The sequence below is a fragment of the Lissotriton vulgaris genome, chromosome 5 (genome assembly GCF_964263255.1).
Source record: "Lissotriton vulgaris chromosome 5, aLisVul1.2, whole genome shotgun sequence".
In the NCBI taxonomy this organism is placed as follows: Eukaryota; Metazoa; Chordata; class Amphibia; order Caudata; family Salamandridae; genus Lissotriton; species Lissotriton vulgaris.
In genome coordinates, this window is record NC_141693.1 from 739,296,178 (window position 1) to 739,312,667 (window position 16,490).

At 46.1% G+C, this 16,490-nt stretch overlaps 1 pseudogene; it reads left to right on the forward strand.

Moving 5' to 3' along the window:
• The first annotated feature begins 6,324 nt into the window (after window positions 1-6,324).
• On the forward strand, window positions 6,325-14,366 carry LOC147711473 (transcription factor HES-5-like; annotated as a pseudogene).
• Window positions 14,367-16,490: the final 2,124 nt, after the last annotated feature.

The window sequence follows — 16,490 nt, forward strand, 5'->3', positions numbered from 1 at the left end:
GTGACTCCAGGACTTCACAAAAACATGCCAGATGATTATTTTTCACCGGCCTAGTGATATCCCTAGAGTCAGCCAAATCTGCTTAAGTGTTCAGCCCAGCGGGTTGGAAGTTTTACCGGCTGAGCGACGACCAAGACTATTATCCTCCTTAAAAAGCCCTAAAGAAGTCGCAGAATTACTTTCCTTACGTGACGAAACACGCGTAAGCTGGTTTCCCCCTTTTCGTTGGCTCTATGAAAAAGAAAATAAAAGACAGCAATATCCTACTCATCAGATTTATTTCAAAATTGTTTTCTACTATGTTTTGAGTTTCTTGTATTAACTTACATACTGTCTGACTATTTTTATGTGTTCCTAGGATTTAGCTTCACATAGTTACTAACACCAACCAACTGAAGATGGCAGCCTCAATTGATCTACATGGTGTTTCCGGAGAAAACCCACATAAATATGGCCGCCTCTGAGTGTAAAGAGGGGAAGAGCCATCTAGAAACCAATGAATGAGCATGAATCCATGCACACGGGGTTGATCAAGCATAAAATACAGCGTGTTTAAGCACAAGCATAGGTGGCAAATAAAAAATAAAAGAGCAAATACAGTATACAATGTGGGCAGGGGTAATCACTCACAGCACTCCAAATGAGGTGTGTCACACCTCTGAACACCAAGTCCATGATGAGAGTGTTTGAAAGAAGACAAATAAGTTGTGCCGCTGCAGGGATCACTGAAATAATATCGAGGGTCAAAATATCGACTTGCAAAAATATCGTGGACAAAATATCGACAGTCAAAATATCGAGATTGTATCTACAAACAGGTAAGTACAAAAATATCGAGTACAAAATATCGTTTACAATAATATAGTTGTAAAAAATATCGACTTTATTAAAAACAGTGTTAAATTAAATTAATATTAAAATTTAATTACTAAAATATACTTAAAAATGCTTAAATTAACTTATAATAATTAAATAATAAATGAAATTAATAAAAATAATTTTTTAAATCATATTTGTTAAAACATATATATATAGTAACATACTATAATTAAATAAGATACTATTATATTACCGTACGATATCAGAGGTGTAAAAAATACTATTCCTACTCCAAAGAGTGCAAGCGTAGGGAAAGCATTGGATAGCGTAGGGGTTAAAATTACTATTCCAACTCCAGTGGGTGCAACAGTAGGGAAAGCGTTGGATAGCGTAGGGGTTAAAATTACTATTCCCACTCCAGTGGGTACAACAGTAGGGAAAGCGTTGGATAGCGTAGGGGTTAAAATTACTATTCCCACTCCAGTGGGTGCAACAATAGGGAAAGCGTTGGATAGCGTAGGGGTTAAAATTACTATTCCAACTCCAGTGGGTGCAACAGTAGGGAAAGCGTTGGATCGCGTAGGGGTTAAAATTACTATTCCCACTCCAGTGGGTGCAACAGTAGGGAAAGTGTTGGATAGCGTAGGGGTTAAAATTACTATTCCCACTCCAGTGGGTGCAACAGTAGGGAAAGCGTTGGATAGCGTAGGGGTTAAAATTACTATTCCAACTCCAGTGGGTGCAACAGTAGGGAAAGCGTTGGATAGCGTAGGGGTTAAAATTACTATTCCCACTCCAGTGGGTGCAACAGTAGGGAAAGCGTTGGATAGCGTAGGGGTTAAAATTACTATTCCCACTCCAGTGGGTGCAACAGTAGGGAAAGCGTTGGATAGCGTAGGGGTTAAAATTACTATTCCAACTCCAGTGGGTGCAACAGTAGGGAAAGTGTTGGATAGCGTAGGGGTTAAAATTACTATTCCAACTCCAGTGGGTGCAACAGTAGGGAAAGTGTTGGCTAGCGTAGAGGTTAAAATTACTATTCCCACTCCAGTGGGTGCAACAGTAGGGAAAGCGTTGGATAGCGTAGGGGTTAAAATTACTATTCCAACTCCAGTGGGTGCAACAGTAGGGAAAGCGTTGGATAGCGTAGGGGTTAAAATTACTATTCCCACTCCAGTGGGTGCAACAGTAGGGAAAGCGTTGGAAAGCGTAGTTGTAAGAATTACATTTTTAAAAATCACATATTAACAAATTAATCAATTAATATAACATTATTAGCAATTACTATTTAATTAATTAACACATATAAATTAATTATCAATTATTTACTAATTACTATCAATAAATATATTAACATATTTAATTATTATTAATTAAATTACTTCGCACTCTATCCCCCTATAATCCCACAACCCGCTACTGCATTAAATTAGTAAAATTTACATATTTACCAATTAATCAATTATTATTAATTAATTTGCAATTACTATTAAATTAATTACCACATATAAATTAATTTACAAATAATTTTAAATTAATATCAATTAATTAATTTATATATTTAATTAATTATAATTAAATTGCTTCCCACCCTATTCCCCTATAAACCCACAACCCGCTACAGAATTACATTATGCAATTATTATAAAAACAAAATTCATTTAATAAAATTATTTATAACCTTAATACACACTTTTCACACATATTATTACATAAAAATACACTATAAAATATTATATATTATTAAAAATTCGATATTTTTGCTATCTATATTTTATACAGTCGATATTACTTCACTTACCTTAAAAACGATATTTTTGTAGTCGATATTCTGTCCAGTCGATATTTTGTCCAGTCTATATTTAAAAGTCGATATTATGTCCAGTCGATATTTTGGAGTCAATATTTTGTCTGTGCACCCGCTGCAGGCTCCAAAATGCAGAAACTCCTGATTTTCTGCAAAATAGCTCATCGCCAAATGTTGCAAGAGGAATTCCAAAGAAAATCCATGTAGGTTTTCCTCTGTATGTTTATTGCAGCAACAAGTAGTAATATAAATGAAGCCCACAGTCAACGCACCCTCCGCAATGGCCACTCAGCAGTAATTGTACTAACAGACTCCAAGGGCAACACGGGCTATGATGTCTACATTGAAACTTAAACAACATTTATATAACACACGAGCTTACCCGTCGCGCGTTGCTGCGATCTCAGAAGAAAGGAAATTCAAAGAAACTCGTTATGATAACATTCAATTTACATCGTGTCATTTTTATTGAAACTTATTCATTTTAATATGGAAAACATTTGAAAGTGTGGCTTGAGCAGTACGTACTCGATCGGCTTCCAATCTTGATTCTCGTTTCTCTCCTGTTTCATTCGAGTGGGCTTGAGCAGTGCGTAATTGATCGGTTTCGAATCTTGATTGTCGTTGCTCCTTCGTTTGAGAAGAACGTGCTTGAGCAGTTTGTGTTTGAACAACTTCTAATCTTGCTTCCCATTGCTTGTCTGTTTCTGAAGCTTGTAATGCCTTTTTCTTTCGTGCTTCAGATGTATATCGTCCAATCGATTTCCATTTGGGGGGCATAACTGTCGACGATGCTCGCAAATTCACTGACAATTTCAGTATTCTAAAGATTATGAGGGCCCTGGGGGGCCGATATTTAAAAAACAATTATGCCAGAAACCTTCGCAGGAGTGTACTCAACAATTTAACAAATTTTCATGGCGATCGGATGAATGGTGTAGTAATGCATAAAGGACAAACAGACAGACATACATTCATTTTTATATATATAGATTGGGGCCGATTCACAGAACTAACTTACGACAAAATCCTAAATTAAATTACTACTTTTGGTATTCACAGAAGGCATTTAGTAGTCTTAAATTAGGATTTTGTCTTAAATTAGGATTTTGTCTTAAGTTAGGATTTTGTCCTAAATTAGGATTTTGTCTTAAATTAGGATTTTGTCCTAAATTAGGATTTCGTCCTAAGTTAGGATTTTGTCTTAAATTAGGACTTTGTCCTAAGTTAAACTTAAGTTTAATTTAGGTTTGTCTTAAGTTTAATTTAAAACAAAATCCTAATTTAAGACAAAATCCTAATTGAGGAAAACACTCCATGAAAGAACACAGAGCTTAGAGAGCTCAAACTGCACAGCGATACATACCTACAACAATTCATTAATTAGCAAAATAGGAAGGACAACTGAAAAATAATTCAGTAAGAAGGACACCGGGGAAAAGCCTATGGTACTAAACAGAAATAAGCAACAGAAGTCTTTCATGCAAACTGTCTATAGGAGGTAAAACAGGGACCACCATCCAAAAAGAGGATGCAAATTAAAGAAAATAAACAAAGAGGGTCAGACAACCAAAACAAGGGCATATAAAACTATAAACAACAAACATAAAACAGCGGTGTTCGTCAAATGTTCTGGTGTACTAACAAAGGGTGTGGACGAGCGGTGAGGTAGATGTGCCCTTTGTGACACCTACTTATAAGACGAGATATACTGGAGCCATCCCTCTAAATTTATCACAGCACTCCCCCTGCGCCCCCCTTGCACTACTTACAGTTCCACACATGAAATATCTCCCTTTCGGTCAAAGCGTCAACCACCCTGCCACGTACACTGGGGTTATTGAAATACACAGATTGAATGATTGATTCTCAACATTTATATAGCGCCCACTACATTGTGGGGAGTCTTCGCACTGCTCCCACCCGCCCCTTGAGTGTGCTTCCTAACAATCCTCCCTCCCGCAGCAGTCACCTGTAGCAATAAGCCGGAGTGACGCCAGGCAGAGGTTGACCCTCTTTCATGCCCCCGCGCTCCCGCCTCCCGCCCCCTCATATGTATCCTAGACCCGTGGTCTGCTGGAAGGACTGTGATTCTGAGGGGGGCGGAGACACTCCGAGGTTCCCACACTGTCGCTCATTCATCCCCTTCAGAGGGTACAATAGAAGCGTGTCACACAGAGGCCTCCGGCTCCAGGGAATCTGACCCTCCCCTGGGTTAATCTGCAGCCGCCATCTGGGGAGCGGCCAGTGGCAGCGGTGAGGCCTCAGTGCGCCGGTTCTGTCCGGACCCGAGAACTGGGCCAGGTTATTACTACCTGAGGGGGTGGCAATGGTGATAAAGGCGCGCTACGCCCATTGGGCTGATAGGGCTTCAGCGCCCTACCTCGTGTGGGTCAGCCCAGGCTGAGACAGTTTCCCGGGCACACACACACACAGCCGCACCCGAGTACTCCACAGGTCTTTGAAAGACCATTTACTTGCTAACGAGGTGGTGTTTTTTTCACCCAATTTCAGAGCCTATGCATCTCCACTCTGACTATCGGTGAAAGAATTAGACCCCACCATCCCCCCTCCCTCGCCCCCGAAATGTGGCTCCAGTTGCGCTTCTGGTGCTATATTATGTCACACTGGGCTATAAACAACCACGTAAACACACAGGGGTCTCCGTATATGAAGAATGAAAAAGAAAAAAGCGCAGTTTGGTGATTAAGTCTTCAGATACATTGCCAAAGTGACGCCAGGTGAGAAGGGCCTAGTAATCTCAGGTTAGAAATGGACACTTTACACAACAAGGTGTTTATACATTCGATCACTTGTGAGGCTTTGGATCAAAAGAACCAAGGCACTGGAGAGGGGAACCCAGGCTGCAAAGCAACACATTATTTAATAAAGTATTTTACAAATATTGGAAGTGGTATGTGCCATGGACTGGCCAGGGAGCTATTATATGACTTCAATGAAAGAATCACCACATCAATGCAGTGCTTTACCTACTTGCCTGAATCTAGTGCTGCAGACAGTGTGGGCGCTTTCAGCACTGGACAGTTCCACGCAGGTGCTGGTGCCGAGACGATGGACACGCGTCACTGACTGAAGCATTGTTGATCACCTTAAATACCCGCAGATTCAACTTTCCCGCCAGGCTGGGGGTGAAATTCATATATTGAAAGCACCATTTACTGTGACTTCTACTAATTGACTGTTGATAAATATTTTACAAAACAAAAGTATTCTCTTTACGTGCTCTTTATAGTGCACATCGACAGAAATGAATAGAAATCTACTTCCACTAAATTAAAAAAAAATGATAGAAATTAACGTGTTGAGACTTTGGCCCGCTCATTCATGTTTTCAACTCTGCAGCCACACCCGCCCGTATTTAATGCTATTGGCACTGTTTCGCTCCGGGCAGATGCCGGGGTTCATACAACTTTAATGGGCAGCTCTTTCCCACACTCTGATCCTTTGTATCCGGCCCCAGATGTCCTCACCCCTCCACCATGTAATGTGTCACACTTCTATTGTCCCTACTGCTCTCTGATTGGCTGCTGAGTGTGGGAACCTCTCTCCAGCCCCAGACCCACACACTACCCTGCAGGCGGAGGAGAATAAATAGGGCAGGAGGGAGCGAGCTCTCCAGATACCGATCACTGTGGGTTCACTGCAGAGACCCCGCTCTTCACCCCACACCGGGCGAGATGGCGCCTTTCAGCACCGAGAGGAAATATGAAGAACATGAGCAGAGATACATTAGAAAGGTAAGAGTCTGGAAATTATTTTTTAAACTCTACTTATTCATATTTTTTTGTACAGACGTAATACCGGGGTTAAAAGAGCTAATTATACTTCTAACAGTGTGTAAAGAAATGAAAGACCAATGTCCATTCGTAGTTGGTTGTATATTTATTGAAGGTTGAAGTTACAGGTAAGAAGGTATATAAACAACAGCAGGGCACTCACAAGGTGGCAGGACAAGTAGAAGGAAAATCAAGCAGAGACTGGCACATCTGGTGTAGAGGCCGACCGGTGGAAGGTCACTAGTGGGGCTCTGCGTGCCAGTACGCTTGAATTGCTTTTAAATAGATTTCCTTTATCGTGAAGTTCCTTATCTTTAAGATTCTTGAAGGTTGCGTGGTTCTTTTCAATCGTCGCCAAATGTAAAGAAATGAAAGATCAATGTCCATTTGTAGTTGGTTGTATATTTATTGACGGTTGAAGTTACAGGTACGAAGGTATATAAATAACGAGCCCCACCAGGAGCAGCCTTCATGCCACTCAGCCCATAGACCAACTGACTCAAACCATTCCAACATTCTAACTCCCAACATTCCAACACACACATCCTGGCTGAGCAGCACACTACACAGTGCATCATCACAGTATATGGTTAATAATTTTTTATCCTTACCCTAGCTCTACATTAGCACTGTTTTGTTGAACTGCTGTATCATCATAAAGTTATACGTTTAAGCGCTGCTATTGCCTTTTAACAAGCGTTAAACTCATTCCCAAGTTTGTCCCGATAAAATAACAAATCCACATTTTGCCTCTGCAGCTGAGGAAGCCAGTGGTGGAGAAGCTGAGGAGAGATCGCATCAACAGCAGCATTGAGCAGCTGAGGATGTTACTGCAGAGAGAGTTTGAGGGACATGAACTTCCGCCCAAAGCAGAGAAAGCGGATATCCTGGAAATGGCCGTGACGTACCTGGCCCAGCGCGTGCAGACACCGGCACCAGGTGAGAGCTCGTGACATCAGTTTGGCTTTTTATGTGGTGAAGTGTGAAGTTTGGGTACAGACAGCTGCATGTGGTGAAAGTGGTGCAGGGCAAGAGTGGGTGGTGTTTTTCTCAAGTTGTTGAAGGGATAAGACCGCAGTGGGTGCACTGTGGCTGCAGTAATTCGTGTGTATGTTTGTGAAGAGGGGGGGAGGTTGGGGTTAGTCCATTACGGTGCAGAGACATAACTTGTGATAGCCGCAATGGGATGGTGTTTGGTACAGGTTTATTTATTTAATCTAGCTCCATTTTCAGTACCATTTTACTTAAAGTAAACTCGTTTTTTTTAAAAATATTGGCGTATCAGCACTACCTGTAAATCTCGCGCAAGAAATCATTGTCCACATTTCTTCAAGGAGCAAGAAAGGCCACTTTATTTTAAGACAGGTGCATAATACATTTCTTGAACACATTCATTATTTATTTATATCATAAAATTCCAATCTACACATTATGCCTAAACTCCCTACCTAACAGAACCCGAAACTAACTCTTGACTAATACCCCCAGGATTACCCAACGAGCTACCCTTCAGGATGGCCAACCCGCTCCAGGCTGCCCACCCCACTAGCAAAAACCGCCTCCTAAAAGAACAAAGACACCTGTCCTAAAAGTGGCAAGGCCCGAAGACCAGAGCAGCGCCTAGAGCACCGCCAAGTAAAACCTAACTAAAGGAATAAAGGGAGGGTGGGTGGGGCAAAAAGAACCTCCCTTCCCCTGCCTCCCGCTACGCAGTACCCAACCGCCAGCCTGACTTCCCTTTATTACCTCCCCCTAATCACCCCCACCTGTTCAAGCTCCCTCGCGCGAACATACCCAGGGAAAGACCAGCTCGCGCCTGGCTCTCCCTGGGTCCCCCCTCGCGCAAGAAATCACTGTCCACATTTCTTCAAGGAGCAAGAAAGGCCACTTTATTTTAAGACAGGTGCATAATACATTTCTTGAACACATTCATTATTTATTAATATCATAAAATTCCAACCTACACATTATGCCTAAACTCCCTACCTAACAGAACCCGAAACTAACTCTTGACAAATACCCCCAGGATTACCCAACGAGCTACCCTTCAGGATGGCCAACCCGCTCCAGGCTGCCCACCCCACTAGCAAAAACCGCCACCCAGGAAAACCTTTAGCGTTTTCCTGCCCCACCCAAAGAAGGAAGGGAAGGAGCACACCACAACTGCACCTGAAGAACTGTGGCAATTAAATCTCTGAGTTCCAGAAGGTAAAAAGAAATGCCTAATGTAGACAGATGGACCCCGTCCTCACCGAATAAATGCTTCTCTGAAACTTTCAAATGATGATGAGCCAAACTGTATATACATAAATGGTTACAAAAAAGTCGCATTGTTCTATTCACTTTGCGTCTTGCCTTCTCCATGGCGGAATAGCTCCTTGCCTCAGTCTATTGCAATCGAGGCACAAACTCAGTCCATATCACCATGGTGCTCACCCATGTGGTCTTGATGACTTCGAGATCTTGTTTCATTAACTTTAGCAAAGTCAAACCTGATAGAGAAACTAAGTCGTTTTCCCCAGGATGCAGCACCAGTAGATCCGAAGGGCCTCCCCCAACCCTTTGAAACAATAGAAGCCAAGGCGGGAAAAAAAAAACGCCCCAGCGCATGCCCCCTGTGCCATGCCAGGAGACTTCATGTGTCAGACTGCTTAAACCAAGAGATCTCCCACAAAGCTGACGCGCAGTGGCTACAGCAGCCCGTTTAACAAAAGAGTGCCCCAGGATCCACACCCTCCTTTTGTATCCAGCGACTGAGGGCCAAGGACCTAGGAGAAAAAGAAATGTTAGGCAAAGCAAAGGCGGACTACTTTCTCACATACTTCTCACAACCTCTAGAACGCCAACGCCCAATATGACGAATTTGAGACCAATCCCACCCCAACCTGGCGGCCTCGGTCGCCGCGCCAATCCTGAAGGAATGGGTGCCGAACTGAGAAGGATCCCTCCCCAGGCCCAACAAAACCTTGCGGAGGACAGCTAACAACTGAGAAACAAGGATGGGACTGCCACCAGCATGACAAAAAATTGCCCCCGGGATAAAATGAGGAGAAGACACAAAAAACCTCCCATTCCCCCACAGGGCAGCATGCAGACACTCCGCTCCTACCCAGAAACACCCACCTACCCCTCCCCATCTGATCAGTTTTGGACATCCTCAGCCACAGGCGTACCCTGTCATGTTCCACCACCACCTCGCTGTTGGTCATTCCCACTCTACCCCTCAAACCCAGCAGTTCAGAGGCCCGAAATGCCCCAAAGAATAACCACACAAAGCACAAACGAAATTTGTGGCACTCCAAAGCATCATAGCAGCACACCTCCAAGTGCGATAAAAGCAACTGAAGCAAATCAAAGGTCACCGGCTGCCGTAGCTTCTGACCACCAGCCCGAAGCCTACCCAACCCTTTCAGAACTTTACGAACCAACACCCCCCCAACCGGATCCCTCCCCCACCAAAGCTGACCATAAAAAGACACCCCGGCCAACTTGCCCGAAATGGTCGTGTGAGAGAGGCCTTTGTCCGCTAAATGTAAAACAAACTGCAATAAGAATTGTTCATCAGATAACCCAGCCCTGACCGGACCTGCCATCTCCTCACCAAACTGCAAAAAACTCATGCCAGGCCTTCAAATAACTCCGCCGTGTAGAGGCAGCTACTGAATGTTCGACCAAATGGTGGACCCTCAATCCCCCAAGTCCCATACGTACTGTGGGATCGCCGTTGGTTCCAGGTCCGCCCCGGGAGCCAATTTGCGGAATTCGGACCACTGAAAGCGAGATAACGAATCAGCGATATAATTAGTGGCTCCAGGAACATGCCGAGCTGTAAAGACAATATTCAGTTGTAAACACCGCAACATGAAGGCGCGCAGGAGCTTTAGTACCCGCAAATCGCGGGCCTTTTGTTGATTAACAAGGTCAACTACTGCCATATTGTCCACGTGAAACAATACGGAGCGATTCTGAAATTCCTCCCCCCAGATACACAGAGCAACCAACAACGGGAAGAGTTCCAAAAACGCAATGCTGCGACCCAGTTCTTTCCAGCGCACTGGCCAGCCAGCCGCGCACCAACTACCTTCCCAAAAAATGCCGAAGCCGTGAGCTCCTGATGCATCCGTGAAAAGCTGCACCTGCCACACCATGTCCTCATCCGCAAAAAACAAGGACACGCCATTGAAATCTTGCAGGAAACGCAACCAGATATTCAAATCAGCACGGACAGCAGTTGTAATGCGCACACGATGATGAGGAAGGCTGGCGCCGGACATCGAGAGGCCCAGACGTCGACAAAACGTCCTACCCGCCCGAACAACCCGACAAGCAAAATTGAGGTACCCCAAAAGCTACTGGACTTTCCGCAGCTCCACTTTGCGGTCTCCCAACACCAAGCGTATGAAATCAGTCATCTCCCACACGGTAGCAGCAGGCAGCGCGCCATCATAGTCGTGGTATCAATTTCAATCCCTAAGAAAGTCAGTGATGTACAGAGGAACGCCCAAATCCCTGGTCATAGCCTGAAAGATTGCCAAAGCCGCCTGACACTGCCCGGACTGACCCCCACCAATGAAAAGAAAGTCATCAAGGTAATGGCAGACCAGGACGTGGCCGCTGACAAAAGTGAAGCGCCACTGCAGAAATGTACTGAGGGTCTCAAAGAGGGAACATGACACCGAGCAGCCCATGGGTAATACTTTATCGACATAAAAACATCCCCCAAAATGCATGCCCAAGAGACCAAAATCCCACGGATGGATGGGAAGGAGCCGTAAAGCCGACTGAATGTCACTCTTTGCCAGCAAAGCCCCAACACCTGCCCTGCGAACGAGCCGTAAGGCGTCATCCACTGAAGCATATGGCACGGTTGAGTCAGCTGGATCAATGAAATCGTTGACGGATGCACCCTCAGGCCAAGACAGATGATGGATGAGGCGAAACTCCCCCACCGCCTTTTTTGGGACCACCCCCAGCGGAGAGATGATCCAATCAGGGAGAGGACAACTCAGAAAAGGACCAGCAATCCGACCCGCTGCAAGCTCAGCAGCCAACTTCTTCTGCACAACCTGAGGGCACTCCTTCGCAGACCTCAGATTGTCAGACCACCGACCCACCCGGGGACCCTGATATCCAATCCGGAACCCAACCCTGAAACCCCAGGACAAAGTCGTAGCAGCCTCAAAGTCAGGATAGTCCACCAACCACAAATCCAGAATGTCCTGCTTAATAGGAGTAGGAGCCCTCATGTACAAAGTGCGGAGGTTGTCCCCTACCCCCTGAAACCCCTCCCCTGGTCTCCAACACGCTGTCCGGGAAAACACTGTGTGAGAGCATGCCGCCCCCCACACTGCGCACACTCATGGCAATCTTTTTGGCAGGATACTATCCTCCGTAACCGGTTTTGGAACAACCACACCATCCCCAACTGTAGAAAACTTCCCCTGTAGTTTGCATATTAGAAACATTCAAAACCACTGGCCGCTCAAGCCTCGGTGTCAGAGCGACTCGCTCACCAACAATCCCATCCCCCGTACCAATTGATCTTGTACTCTTAACAGGGAGACTCTCCCTTGGTTTCCACACAGCCCACCATCCATCCTTACCACTTGGCAACTGTGCCGACTGCTTCTGAAAATCAACACGATCCCCTTTAGAAGGTCTAGTCCTCGCTGCCTCACGTACCGCTGCGTGACAGGTTTTTCAGCAGCCACCCCATCCCCAACTGTAGAAACATCCCCTGTAGGTTGCACATCAGAAACATTCAAACTCACAGGCCGCTCAAGCCTCGGTGCCAGAGCGACTCGCTCACCAATAACCCCATCACCCGTACCGATTGATCTGGTACTCTTAACAGGGAGACTCTCCCTTAGTTTCCACACGGCCCACCAACCATCTTTACCTCTTTGCAACTGTGCCGACTTCTGCTGAACATCAACCTGATCCATTTTAGCTGGCCTACTCCTCGCTGTCTCACGTACCGCTGCGTGGTCCGCACATGACTCCTGCAAAATACGAGAAACAGGGGGTTGCCCCAGCCCACCCCTCTGGGCCCGTGCTGCCAAAAGCCCAACCTCCTTATCCCTCAACTCCCCTTCTTCCAAGTCATCATCTTGTACATCCAAATAGAAAGCTTCCCCAGAAAATGAAACTTTTGCACTGCCACTTGGCAGCGCCCCATCACCAATTCCCCCATCATAAAACTGCCAGACAACGTCATGAAAGCTACGCGCGCGCAAAACTGCAGAAGAGAGATCCGCTCCAGATAACTCTCCCGTGATCCCACCACTGGAAACAGCCGTAGGGACAGTTCCCAAGCCCGAAGAACCAGGCAACAGCCGCCCAGCCGGAGGAACAACTTGAAAAAACTGCGGCCGCTCAAGCCAGACTGAAGAATCAGCAGAAAGACCCCCCCCCCCACAGAGGCAAGGGAAACATCCCTTGAAGACCCAGCAACCGGCGCCAACCCAGAGACACCACCCGACCCGGTCGCCAAACCACCCTGAGAAGCACCCGGCTGGACCCGAGGGGCCGGGAACAGCACCTGGCTGGGGACAGAGGGCGCCCCCCCCCCCCCCGAGATCCATATCCAACCCACCAGAGGCCAGGGACTGCTGGGAAACAGGGGGAGGAGGGACAAAACCAGGAGCCATGGACCTGGAGGCCAGGGGGGGCGGAGGGGGGGACACCTCACCAAAATTAACAGAGTCAGTGGCCGGGGGGGGGCCAGAGAGGGAAAAAACGGGCATCGCCGCGGGGGGGCCCAAGCTCTGGGCAGCCCTGAGCCAAATCACTGGGGAAGTGGGGGGGGGCTTGACCCAACACAGGGGTGTCAGGAGACAGCAGGTAGCACTGCCCATTTACCCATAAATAGGGCGAAGCCCCGTCTAGCAAACCATACACAGCAGGGGAGGGGCCCCCGGGAACAGTAGCAGCAATATGGGCCCGGGCGGAGCACTTCGAATCAAGGCTCCGCCCACGCTTTGCCCCAGAAACCAAAGAAGGCTTCCTGGTACTGACAGGAGGAGGCCCGGTCGAACACAGGGCCTGCCGGCCCAAAGAGCGCCCCCGCCTCCCCCCGGGCGCCCCACGCAATCCAGCACTCTACAATGGTAAAAGACATACCTGCTGGTGGGCGCCCGGGTCAACCGGCGGGGGCCCCGAGTCTGTGGGAACCTGGGCCGGCAGCGGCAAGACCGCCGGAGTGGCAGCCTCTCCATCCTCGTCGTCGTCCGGGTCGGGTGACAAGCAGGCAGTCACCGCCCGCGACACGCCCCCAGCAGCGTTACGAGGGGGGGGCAGGCCAGCCCCACCCACGCCCCCGTCGTCACACCAGGCCGCAGAAGGTCCTCTCGTCCTGCAGCGCACAGCAGCTGCACCGCCCCCCGCACCTCGGCCGCCTCCTCCATGGCCCACTAAGGTAAACAAGAACACCAGCCGGCAAAAAGAACCTCCCTTCCCCTGCCTCCCGCTACGCAGTACCCAACCGCCAGCCTGACTTCCCTTTATTACCTCCCCCTAATCACCCCCACCTGTTCCAGCTCCCTCGCGCGAACGTAACCAGGGAAAGACCAGCTCGCGCCTGGCTCTCCCTGGGTCCCCCCTAATGTAGCAACCAGAGGAAAACAAAATCAATCTAGAGATTGAGATATAATAGAAGATATGTCTCTGTTCACTTCCTGCTGTGAGACTGTCCAAACATTAACCCCTCCTCTCTCCCTGCAGCCGCGGCCTCCAGTGAAGGTTACTCCAGGTGCCTCCAGGACTCTCTGCACTTCCTCTCCCTCCACTGAGCCCCCGCAGAGACCCGGATGAAGCTGCTGCGGGCCCTCCATAGACCTGCGGCTGCAGCAGAGGCGATGTGTCCTTCTCGGCCTCCGTCCTGTCCCAGCAGCACTAAAGGGCCCGCCCATGACAGCCCCAGAGCCCCGTGGAGACCCTGGTAATGCGGGGGCCGCGGCCTGGACTTTTCTTCGGACTTCTTTAGAGGCCTTGGTCCTCTCTGAGGGGGAATATTCATTCGTTTGCCTGGAGCGCGCCCTGCTGTGCAGAGGAGTTTACTGCGCTCCAAGGAGCGGAGTGAAGAGAGCTATCATCATATCCTCAAAGGATTGACAGTGAGTGAAGTCAAATCCTCACAGGATGGACAAAGTGAATATTAAATGCTCGCAGGAGGGGAGTATTTGAATGCTGTATCCTTATAGGCTGGCCAGTGTGTGAACAGTAAATCCTCATAGGATGAAGTGTGGGAATGCTGTTTCCTCGTAAAAGACCAGTGTGAGAACATTATATCCACACATTGTGGACACTGTGGCTACTACATCCGCATAGGATGGGCGGTGTGTACATTTTATATCAATGTAGTATGGAAAGTGCTTGAACGGTAAATCTACCCTAATGATTATATAATTTTAGGATGGACAGAGTGAATATTGTATCCGTTTAGGATGAATACTATGCACTTTAAACAGTGTATATTGTACGAACACAAACGTCTTGAACAAAGGCTGCAGTGTGATCATGTACCATGCATAACATTGTTGAAGAAAATGGACTGAAGCCATTAACAGGAAGTGCCTTTAATTTGTAATTCTTCTTAGCTGTTTCTTTGCAAGAAATGCAGATGTCATGTAGAGTTCTGGCCTACAATAGGACCTACTGTTGAGAACGTGGTGCATATTTTAGAATATGTTATTATTCTCATGCCTGAATTCTAGAAGTGCTCTGGGGTTTACACATTTTACTTCATTTTAAGTTGAATGACGTACAAATATGTTAATATCCTGAAAGGATGGATATTATGCATCTGTGATTCTGCAGATGAATGTGTCTGTGGTAATAATAGATGTGCTTGTAATCTGAAGGATTCCAATTAGGGCCTTGTGCACGCTCAGTCTGTGTTTACCTTCTGTGTTCCAAGTTACAAATTACATTATTATCACTGATTGGCCTTTGCATCAATTTTGATATGCAGTATTTTCTATTGAAAATGAACATAAATGTATACTACCCTCTGTGTAGGCAAAGTGTGTTTCTGTACTTTCAGAAACTAGCTGCATTCGCTCTAAGATAAAGTGATGTATGTTATACATTCTCCAAAAGGCACATGAATTGCCTTTTAAATATCAGTGAGGATATATCTGTATTTCCAATTGGAAATTCATGAGTTAAAAGCCCTGCCTTCTGTGAAGGTAAAGTGTGTTTTTGATATTTTAGAGATTTGTGTATTATCTCTGAAAAGTGTATGTGACAATGTGCACATGAATTCTGTATTCTCCAATGTGTATCATTCATTGTTGATGGATGGAAAGGAAAAACGGTTATCACTGGTGCTAAATGTTTATTTTAAAAGCAGTCTTCTTGGCGCTATTTGTGTAAGTTACACAATTCTGTGTTCTCTTTTATAAAGATGTTCAGTGTGGTGAACTCCCCACCATGGATTCGTATCTCAGTATCTGAGAATGTTCTCCTTCCAAATCTTCTACAATATTTGTAGGGCTGCGATTATCAGTGGAAACTCTTTGAGTTCAGGAATTGAACCCAGGATTCAGCTCCTGGGATGAAGATTCACTCTATTAGATGAAAGAATGTGCTGTATTTATCCTCGTGTCAGCTGTGACATTTCGGTGACATTGCGTATCTGTCTTGTGATTCTTCGCTGTTCCTGCTTCATGAAGGGACTTGTTTCAATCAGTTGAGATGTGAACTTGTTTCAATACAAATGCTAAACTCAATAAAATGAAATTAAACATCAATTGCTGTTTTATATGTTTTCCTTTCGATGGCTGAGCGATGCTTTGAAGGAAGATGCTTCCCTCGTGGACTGCAAGGGGTGGGGACATTGTCAACTATTTCTCTTACCATAAATGGAAGTGAAACAGCTCATTGCAGCTGGCACAACCATTCTCAAAAGTTGTGGCAAATGTCGTATTTATGTCTGAATTAATAATACACTAAAGTTTTGGAAGTGCATCCCTGGCAGAGAGATTACTATGGGGTTTAAACACAACACTCTGTATTCAATATTTGAAATCTGATCTACTGTTAGGGGCAGAGCTGCGTGGGACATC